General features: G+C 43.1%; 1 pseudogene; it reads left to right on the forward strand.

Annotated features, from left to right (window-relative positions):
- Positions 1–643: 643 nt before the first annotated feature.
- On the forward strand, positions 644–989 carry LOC138283396 (migration and invasion enhancer 1 pseudogene; annotated as a pseudogene).
- The last annotated feature ends 10,396 nt before the right edge of the window (positions 990–11,385 follow it).

Consider the following 11,385-nt stretch of genomic DNA (forward strand, 5'->3'; position numbering starts at 1 on the left):
GCTGGTAGTAGAGTGTGTGACATTTTGCAAGGGCACGTCACCCGCTTGTGCACCAATATCAAAGAGTACCAGCTGTGAGGACCAATGACTGAGATATATATATATATTTATTATATATTTATATATCTATATATCAAAGTAATTGGTTCTCACAGCTGGGACCCATATATATATACTAGTGGCGGTTGCCACTAGGTAGTTATAATTAGGACAATGTTTCCATAGAAAAAGTGTTTTTGTCTTGCCTATATTTTTGGCACCGTTTGACGAATCTTCACGAAATTTCCCCAAAAAGTGACCCGGTGATTCTGGTTGCGCACAGAAAGTTTCACGGTGAGCCTTCAAGCAGGGGCCAAGAAAAAGGGGGCTCAAAAAACGTTTGGTTTCTCATGTTAATTCCAATAGGACTGTCAACACGTCTACAGCTCGAAACACTGGACGGAATTACACCAAATTTAGCAGAAAGCTAGCTGCCGGTATGCAGATTGTGCTTTTTGTTATTTAGTGTAAATCCGTTCAGTCGTTAAGAATATATTTAAGGGCAAATAAATGGTTATATCTCTGTCTGCAAATAAATCGCAATTTTTTTGCTAATAATTCGTAGTTAAAGTGGACGTCACTGAGGCAGGTGTAGCTGACGTGAACATGCCGGTGAATATGGTGGTGGAGTACTGTGAACACTGTGGGTTCGAGTCCCACTATTTGGAACTGGCCAGCCAGTGAAGGAGGAATTCCCAGATGTCACCATTGTGTCGCACTCCGGGGATACAGGGGCTTTTGAAATCGAGATAAATGGTCAACTGGTATTCTCCAAACTGGAGCTTGGCGGATTCCCCTATGAGAAGGATCTGATGGAAGCCTTAAGACGAGCCAGCAATGGGGATCCAGTGGAGAAAATCACCAACAGCCGTGCTCCCTGTGTCATATTGTGATCTTGTGTGCTTCCTTCTGTCAACATGTGACCTCCCCGTGTGCCGATAAGATCTGTGCCTTCCCTCCTCACTTGCCTTCAGTTGGCCACTTACATCATGCAACTAATTGACCTCTTGTTTACCTCCTTTGTTAACTCTCTGTGTCACACTTTTGCCTCTTCCTGACCTACCTCATGTCAGCCTGTGACCACTTGTTAACTCCAGGTAGCTCCGCATGACGTCCTAGTGACCACTTTTGATATGCCAGTGAGCTTGATTTACCAGCATATGACGTTTTGCCCCCTCTGACCTCTTTACTTGGTTATGCCGCATTTCTATATTTTTCAGTGCCCCATGCCACTCATCACTTTCCCATATTACTCTGAGATCTTACTGTGAGTTGTTGGCCTGTGCCAATTTGTGATCACCTATTAATATTTACCGATATCATTGTGTGCCCTCCATGAGCCTTTCCTCTTCAAAGCCTGTTGTCATGATCTGGTCACACCTTTCCTTTCCTTAACACACTGTGAATGATATTGTAGTAGCACCATAAATGTCAGCAGTGATGCTGTTTACCGCCTCCCCCCCCAAAAAAAATTAAAAAAATAATTTGTGAAAATTTGCAAATTTTCATGAATAAACTTGCGAAAAGAAGCATTGCAATTAGCTGACCACAACCTGACTAGAAAGTTGCAACCACCATTTTATTTCATAGGACAAGGTCCCAAGGGATGAAAATTCAAATTGAAAGTGGCATAAGAGGTCAGGGTGAAGTAACCCTGACCACAGGGGTGTGATATAGGTGTGTTTTAGGAGCAAATTATAGGTTTAATATAATTTTTCATCACAGTGTGCAATATGCGTGAAAATTCATGAATGTTTTTGAATTTCCATGATTTATTTTCAAAATATTCGCGAATAAGAAAAAATTTGAAAGAAAAACCAGACTCATTCATACACTAATTAATTCACTCAGACATGCACTCAGAGGCTCAGGCCCTCACTCACACGCCCACTCAGACACTCATGCACCCACTCAGACCCACTCATAGGCTCACACACCCACTTTCAGACCCACTTAGACACTCATGCACCACTCACACATCCACTGACAGGCCCTGTGGCCAACCTGCGCTGCGCACAACCAAAGGCAGTGCATGGCACGGAGTTAAGTGATTATAAGGGCTTGGCTACAAGGCCAGGCCTTGTCAGGAATAACATATAGTAATTAAAATTACTTTACGTTAAAAAAAACATAGAAATTCACTGAAAAAAAACAAAGGTTACAGGGACGTTATAGTTAGGTTCTGAATTCACTCGTACAAAACCATAGAAATTCAGCAGTTATAGTTGGAGTTCTTTCAAGTAACTTTAACTCGCGCCCGACATGCACAGTTATCTGATCAATAATTTTACTGCAGATGTTTCAGTGACATTATCAATGATGTTATCAAAGATGTCATGAATCCTGTAATTTGTGGAGAAATTAGCAGTGCATGGCGAGGGTGCAAGTCATAGTTACCCAAGGGAACAATTTATAGTTACTTGAGATAACTAACTATAATAGGTGAATTTCTATGGTTTGGTACGTTTAAAATCTGAGCCTAAATGTAACGTCCCTGTAACCTTTATTTGTTAAAGTGAATTTCTATGTTTTTAAAAATATTTATTTCCTAACTAAAACGTCCCTGTAACTTTTGTTTTTTTTTAAATTAATTTCTACGTTTTATTAACACAAAGTAATTTTCATTGCGATATGTTAATCCAACCACCGCAACGCATGGCCTTTGGCGGCCAAACCCCTAACCCCTAACTTTGGCCATGCACTCCTGGAGTTGGCTGTGGCCTGTCTCTCTGGGTGTGGGAATATGTGTGAGAGGGTGTATCTGAGGGTGAGAGTGGTTGTGAGATTGTCTGGGTGTGAGAGTAGGTGCATCAGTAGCTTAGTGGGTGTGTCAGTTTTTGTGGTTGTCTGTGAGTGGGTGCATGAGGGTTTCAGTGGGTCTGTGAGTGGGTGTGTGAGAGTGAGTGGGTTTGTGAGCGGGTGTGTGAGTGGGTCTGTGAAGGGGTGCATGAGGGTCTGAATGGGGCTGTGAGTGGATGCGTAGGGGGCTGAGTGGGTGTGTGAGCGGGTGACAGAGAAAGAAAAAGAGAAATTGAGAAAGAGAGAGTGAGAGTTTTTTAGGCTTTGGTGAATGATATACTTAGAATTAGATATTTATGGACAACATTTTAAAAATGTATTTGTCAATTAAAAAGAGTGAGATCACCTTTCATTATAAACCTTAGACTTTTGAAGTCGAAAACAAATTAAAGTAGGGAAATGACCACACACACGCCTGGACGAGAACCCTCAACTTTCAGTGTGAAGGTCTGTGACCTTAACCATTATAGCACAGGTGACTCCTTACCCTGCTGTTTAGTCATTGCATGAAGAGACCATTGGAATGACTATCTCTCTCTCTCTCTCTCTCTCTCTCTCTCTCTCTTCCATTGCATTAGGTGGGATGGAAGAAACAGAGTGACAGGACAGCGTGAGGTGCCTCAAGGCCCAGCGGCCCTAGCTGGCTCCCCACATCCTGCGGGGTCTGGCATTGCTCCCACAAGCAGGAAGCTGCTTTGAATAGCAGCTCCCTGCTTGTGGGAGCAATGTTTTCATCTGTTTCCAGGCGCGCATATTTGCATTCAGGGAAACAGATGAAAACTCTGCTTTCTGACAGCGGGAGCTGTTTGACAGCTCCTGCTGTCAGAAAACGGACTTTGTTTGCTTTTGCTTGGTGGGAGCTGCCAGCTCTCACCAAGCAAAAGCAAACAGCTATATCCTAGGGGTGGGCACTCTGGGACATAGCAGGAGCCAGCCCTGGGGGGTGGCAGTCCCCAAGGCCATCAGTGGCTTAATGAGGGGGGCAACATTGCCCCCCTCCAACAAGCATTGCCCTGGGGAGGTGATGGTCCATTGGGTTCGGGGGTCCGAAACAGACCCCCTTCACTCTTTTGTTGTATCCCATGAGGTGGTGGTTGCCTTGGGGCTGCGGGGGGGGGGGTCTGGACAGCCCGCCTTGTATTTGTTTGCCCCAGAGAGGTGGCATTTCCCCTGGGCAGCAGGGGGGTTGGGCAGCCCCCCACATGAAAATGGCAATGCCCCCAGGACATGGCCCACCCGAGGGCTACAGTTAAACAAGTGAGGGAGCCTGTACTAAAGAATTCACCAGATCCACCGCAACTCGCAACAAACATTAAAAAAAAAATTGTTTTTAGCTCTTTGGGGTTGGCAGTCCCTCTGGGACCGCAGCACCAGAGCTAAGGGGTTAGGCTGTCCCTACCCTGGCCAATTTTGTGTTTTTACATCTTTTTTCTGGGACTTGGCTGAAGCTGAGTCCCAACATGGCTGACAACACTTCCTTGTTGAAGTGTTGGCAGCCAATCAGATCTCAGCATGAGATCGGGCGGTTTCGCTGAGCCTTTGCGTCCCTATATACACAAATTTGGATTTTCTTTAATTTCTCTAAAACTACTGAACGGATTTCACCCCAAATCACAAAAAGGTTGCTTCCTGGACTAGGCACTAGCTTTCTGCCAAACTTGGTGTAATTCCATCCAGTGGTTTGTGCGCTATCGCTGTTCAAAATGAATGGGGGAAAAGTGTTTTGCAAACCCCCTCTTTTTTTCTGCCCCTGCTTGACGGATCATCCCAAAACTTTCCAGACAGCAGCTCACAGGAGCGTCAAATTGTTTGGGAAAATTTCAGAAAGATTCATGACCCGACGCCAAAGATATAGGCTAAGTTAAAAATGCTTTTTATATAGAAAGTAGGTTCTAACTATAACTACCTAGTGGTGACCGCCATCTGGTAAAAATAAAATATATACACAAGACCATCTGCAGGCCCAATAAGGCAAAACAATAACCAACCCATAGGAGAACTTCAGTCTGTTAGTGACTGGTCCACACTATGTTTTTACTGTGGTTTTATCAATTTGTGTGTTCTTCCTGTGTAGTTATTTCATTTTTTTAAAAACAGGTGTGCCTTTACTCCCAGATTTTATTATCATTAGTATACATTTGCATACTAGGTTATTATTGTTCACCATCCAGAAGGCATTTCTTGCCTTGCTCAGTCTGCTCCTCCATCTATTGCCTGCTTCTTTGCCGACAATATGCTTGGGACTTCAGGGCTTAACCCCACTCCTGGAGGAATTCCGGGTAGTCGCAGGCCTATAGATTAATATGACCAAATTTGAGGGCCTGATGGGGGGTTGGCAGAGAGGGGGGTGTCAGGGACAATTTCCTTGAACACTACAACACACTTTCGCTGGACAGTAACCTCCATTAACTGCCTGGACATCCAACTAATGCCCAACCTCTCATTGTACGCTAGGGCAAACTTTGAGCTCCTCTGGTGCGATGCCCATACCACACTGGCAGTCTGGAGGACCCACTCCTTCTCTTGGGTGGGATGCCTCTCTGCTCTCAAAAGGACCGTACTACCTCACATCCTATACTTCTTTCAGGCTGCTCTTCCCATCCCCCATTTGCAGGGGTGATGTTTCACGCCTCCAGACAACTTGCATGAACTAATGTGGAAGTGAAAGCAGTCTAGAGTTGCCATCAAAACCTGTATCAAGCATCCCAGGGAGGGTGGGTTGGGAATTCCACATCTTTAACATTATTATGAATCCTCATATTTATGCTACATGATCAAGTGGCTGAGTGAGGGGACAGATAAATAGTGGTGTTATATTGACAAAACTATGGCAGCTATACCACTGGTGGAAGTACAACCTAGAGGGATGAGAGGATGGCTTTTGTATGTCTCTACTGTCACTAGAACAACATTTTCTATCTGGGAGTCCATTGTAGTAAGTGCTATATAAATGCTGCAATACATGGCAATACAATAGTTGTTGGTGTAGAAGGAGCTCAGCGGTTCTCTGGTCTAAAATCCTGTTATTTGTGTATTTCCTCTAAACAACAGAGTATTTAAGCTTTCAGAACACACAAAAACTGACTAAGGGGCAGAACTCCCTTTATAAAATGCTATCTGAAGTTTTTGATGAGCTGAACAAATTAGCTTTCAAACTTACAGAATTATGTACAAGAGTTAAATCAGTTTCAGCTGGGAGTGCAGCTGCTGAGAATGTATTTAGGGCCTTGTATTAAACTAATTCCTATTTAACATGTTTGCATGCCGCACAGAGAACACGTTTTTATTCAAGGAGATTAATTAAAGTATTCGATCCATCACCTTTTTGTATACTTGAGTGTGTTGTCCTAAGTGGAATGGGTATGCCCAAACATGGGTCCTATGCATACTGTGTCACTTGAACCAAGCCATACCTGGCTCATGAGACCTAATTAGGGTGAAACCGGTTCTAGGTTGCTTGTGTTCCAGTTCAGGGAGGACTTGGCCTGGCAGTTCGGGCTGGACTGTTGCCATTGGAGTAGGGTCGAAACTAACATGTATATGGCTGGGTCCAAACTGAGGTGGCATGGTGGGCAAAATATTGATGGAGTGGAATGCGGCCTGAGTAAGTAACATTGGCTGAGATTAATTCAAGCATTCCATCCATCATTTTTTGTATACTTAAGTTTGTCAGCCTAAGTGGGATATGTATGCCCAGACGTGGGTCCAGTGCACACTGTATCACTAGAATCAAGCCATACTAGGCTGATGAGCACTAACTAGGGTGAAACCTGTCCTAGGTTGTGTGTTTTCCAATTCAGGGAGGACCTGGCCTGGCAGTTAGGGATGGACTGTTCCCATTGGAGCACGGTCAAAACTGAGGTGGCATGGTGTGCAAAAAAATGATGGACTGGAATGTGACTCAATTATTACCAGTAGCTGAGATTAATTCAAACCTTCCATTCATCACTTTCTGTATACTTTTAGAAAACTGGCATTTGCTTGTTCTAAAGATTTGGTGCCTGCTGCCTCTGTCCTGGGTCACATGGCTTTGAATACTTTGGCAGTTGGTCTTTGTGTATTCCTTCCACACAGTGAGACAATGTCGACTAGGTGTTAGCACAATGAACCATCCTGCCTTGGTGGGGGATGTGGAGCTGTTTCCTGCCCCACTTACATTTCAAAGGCTGCCCCTCCCCCCAGCACACACACAAATGAACCAGACATCAGTCTTTTGTCACCCTAACATTCTTAGAGCCTCAGTAAGGGAAGGGAAGAACTATCAAAAACCAGATGTGGGGGGAGCCAGGATATCACTCCCACTTCAAAGTCTAGCACCAGATATAAATATTGGGCATCCTGAACCACCTCTTCAGTACACCCCTGGACCTCTGGATTACAGAAGATGGACTACCTTGTTCCCCAGATGACTGCCCTGCTGCTTGAGGCCTGCCTTGCTCTCTAGAGGCCTGCCCTGCTCTCTGTGAAGGAAGGCTGATCTGCTTCCTTTGTCCCAGGCTGAGTGACTCCAAGGGTCATTTGGCCGACCTTCTGTTCTGAGCTACAGGGAGACAACAAGCTCCAGAGGGGCAACTGCCCAGCTGCCCTGCTGCCGCTGGGCCCACCCACCTAGCCCTGCAATGGGACGTGCCTGAGTCCTGCTGGCTTCTGCTACAGTTAATCTCTGAGCCTCAATTTTTAAGACGGGAACGCCTACCTTGCATCTCATTAACGCAAAGTAGGTGTCCACGCTAAAAAATGACGCAAACTCCATGGACTTTGGCGCTAGGTAGGAGACGAGCACCGCTGACGTTCTGGAGCAGGATCGGCACGCTATCTGGAAGTGTTTAATATATATATATATATATATATATATATATCTCTTCACACCAGTTTGACAATTAAGTCAAGGATGCGGCACTCACAGGATTTTATCAGACTTCTTTTATTACATAACAGAACCCCTAACAAACTAACACCCACGCGTTTCAACTTCCTGGTCTTGATCACGGTCATATATATATATATATATATATATATGTATGTATGTAGGAATCCAAAGAATCAACACCGCACTCCCAGGAATTGTAGAGTTTACCCTTTATTATCTGTGAAAATCACTCATCAAAAGCCACTGACGTGTATCGACTAACCCTCTTTTTCGAAGTGGCAACATTCAAATTCAATGAGTCCTTCTTTGCTAGCTGTTTATAGATTTAATTAAGAGGCATTCTGGGAGTTAGACTCCAAAAATTATTATCATGGAGTCTATTGCTGCACTATCAAAAATACTATCTATCTCCAACCTCCAAGTGCATTAATCACTGATTAGTCAAAGTGCAAGCAATGTTACACACATTCTCTCCCATGTAAAATATATCCAATGACCCTTACAAAATAGCAGTATATTTGACGCTTCTGGGCTGTTGAACTGAGTGCTTACCCATCCATGCACATCGACACCAGAATAGTGATTTCAAAAGATATACCCCTTTTACTCCTCGAGATATGTCCTCACAGTGGTTGAGGTGGATGGGGTGATGAGAGTACATGTTCAAAGTTACTAGTAGTAACTTTACACTCATAAATTCTGTTGTAGCAGGCTCCATCTCCTAATTTGATGGGATAGGGACATGTACATCTACACTATGAACTCACAAATAATGATTAGCAAAAACAAATCTAGAGTTACACCTAAGTGTAGACTCACATTTCTCCACTCCCTCAAGTCAGTTTTGGCAAAGAAATTGTGAACACATTTAAAAAATAAGATGGGCTAGATTCACAAACGTAAATATACGTGTGAATATTTACATGTGCATTCTTCACAAATGTTGAATAGCAAACAAAATGCAGAGTTGCACCCTGGCATAGAGATACATGTGAGTACACATACATGTGTGTATTTACATTTGTGAATTGGGCCCATAATGTTTTCATATGAGTTTGCTTTGATAAGCTCTTCATGAACTTGCCTTTCAGCTATTTTTCAAGGGAGTGGTTTATGGTACAAGCAATTCAAGAGGGGCCATCCCAGTAGCTGTCAGAATTGAATGAAACCAATAAGCTTCTAGGTAACTCCCATTTCAGTTTCCACCCTTGCTTAGAAACTGAATTATCTCCCATTACTTCCTACAATTATTGAAACAATTCCAGCAGATGAAAATGGAGATTCAACTGTCATCCTGTTAAATGTGTTTGTAGAATTTTTTAACATTCACAATATGACCTTACCCCTTTTACTCTCTGAAATGGGCACCCTGGATAAAACTCTGGGTTGAAAATCCTTGATTCTTCTTGATACTATGCAGATCGTGTTTTTTTCTCCCTAACATTCCTTGCCTCACCTATTTATTTTAGGAGTCACCCCACTTCTATTATTGTTCATCTGTGTCTCAGTGCCTTTCCCATCTTGAACCAGTCCTTCAACCTTACCTGCTACAGTTACACAAATGACTCCTGAGTCATCCTGACGCTGAGACATGCACACTTGGACCTTGCTGTCTTAGAACTAATGAAGGGATGACCAGCAATGACAAAAAATGAAAGCACACTAAGACTGAAATCCTGGCATGCAACAGTGTTCCTCAGATATCCCTCTCCCTTAAGTAAATATGGCCTTCTGTACCACAGGTCAACGCACTATTCAAATTCTCTTCCGTCTACCTACTCCGTTGCCAGATTGCCTTTGTTAGGATTTCCTCATTGAGTGAAAGGCAACCAAAGCATGTGTACAGTCTTGTTTGAATTATGCCAACCAACTGTAGCTGAGGCCACCGACTACCTTTTGTTCAGAGTTCAAATGGCAAAACTCCTTTATTGATGGTATCAGGTTTCCCCAGTCTGGTAAACACTCCATTGGCATGGTGTCCCTCTTTCAAGGTTCTATGCATTGGTCATTGTTTTCTCCTTGGAATATGAATAACATTTCCCCATCTGACATTGCACTAGTACCCTCTTAGACAAATCCTCACATAAACTGGGTCCCGTATTTAAGAAGCCTTTGCATTGTTCTCACGTCAGGCAAGCCGACACAAAGAAAAAAACAAGGCTTCAGAATAAAATGTGAAAGTTTCAAAGGCCTGATTTGCATGGCCTTGTGTAGCTTTGTAAAGAAATGTAACGCAAGGCAACTGCTTGCACTACGTTACATTACATTTCAACTTGGAGAGGAGTTCCATGTGTGGAACATGGGGCGTTCCCATACATCCAACCATGGACTTCGGCACATTTCCAGATTTACAAACACTTGTAAATCTGTGATTGGTTTGTCTTTCCAACTCAGCCATAACAAGGAGAAATATGTTGACTTCTCCTCGCTGGATCCTCTTTCCATGTATGCTGCAGCCGGCAACACACATACAAAGAGGAAAGTTTCTCTAAAGATTGTTTTTGTGCAGGAAGGTATTCCTTCCTGTACAAAAGCAATGCTGCCTGTAACACAGGCACTCGTGCATAACGGCGCAAGGGTGTCTGCGTTGGCACTAGGCAGCACACAGTGCCCCAGTGCAAGGAGAGAGCAAAAATGCTCCATATCATTGTGTAAATATTGAGCATTTCTGCTTTCTCCCTTTCACGTCACGCAGAACAGCAATTTTGCTTCCCGCTCTGCGTTGCGTAAAAGTTTAGTAAATATGCACCTAGGTTTACAAAAATAAATACATATATAAATACTTGTCTTCAAAGAGAAATCTGAAAATTACTGCTGACAGCCACCATTTGGAACTCTGTATCTGTATATTGTAATATCAAATCATTTTGTGAGTAATACATGGAGGTGAGCCCAGAGCACAAAGGGGTATTCTTATGCAAATATTCGTCAAGTGCATTTCTAACCCTTACTACCAGGTTATTTTCAAAGGACACCCCATAATGAAGACGACAACACTGTGGCATGCATTCACATAGCCAAAAATGTATTTTGTTGTGTTTGCCCTACTGCAACAGGAAATGGAGAAAAAGATTCATATCATCGCACAGAATTTACACCGCAGAGCAGTGTTCAGGTTGTAGTCAAAACCTGAAATTTAATCCCGACAGGACCATTCATTTGATTTCATTGTTCTTTGTGTCAAAATGACTGGCTTACGGGAATGGGTAGTTTGCTCTGCCAGTACACATGCCACAATTGTTCAGGTAACTTGTCCTAATAGAGTCTGTCAGACGCATCAATCATATGGTGCCATAATTCCCTTCAGGCAAACCAAAGAGCCCCTAAAGGAGATTGACATAAAGCGAAAGGCATTCAGAAGGTATTGAAGGGATTTTCATGGTGCAATTGAACAGACTTTTAATAAAGAGCTGGGTCTAAAGAAACTTATAAACATGAAACCGCAGGGAATTTGAATCGTGCATGTTTTAAGAGGTAAAAAAAAAGGGCAAGGCCTTGATTTTTCTACAGAGAGAAACATAATCAGCACATTTTAATTTCAATATTCCCCAACCAGTTCTTAAAACATGTCTTCTTTAAAAAACAAATAACATTTTGAGGATGTGACCGTGGTTACGAATTAGTTGCATGTTGGCGCATTCCTCAAGATCTGTACATAAACTAGGATTGATGTCATT

The sequence above is a fragment of the Pleurodeles waltl genome, chromosome 3_1, assembly GCF_031143425.1.
Source record: "Pleurodeles waltl isolate 20211129_DDA chromosome 3_1, aPleWal1.hap1.20221129, whole genome shotgun sequence".
Taxonomy (NCBI): domain Eukaryota; kingdom Metazoa; phylum Chordata; class Amphibia; order Caudata; family Salamandridae; genus Pleurodeles; species Pleurodeles waltl.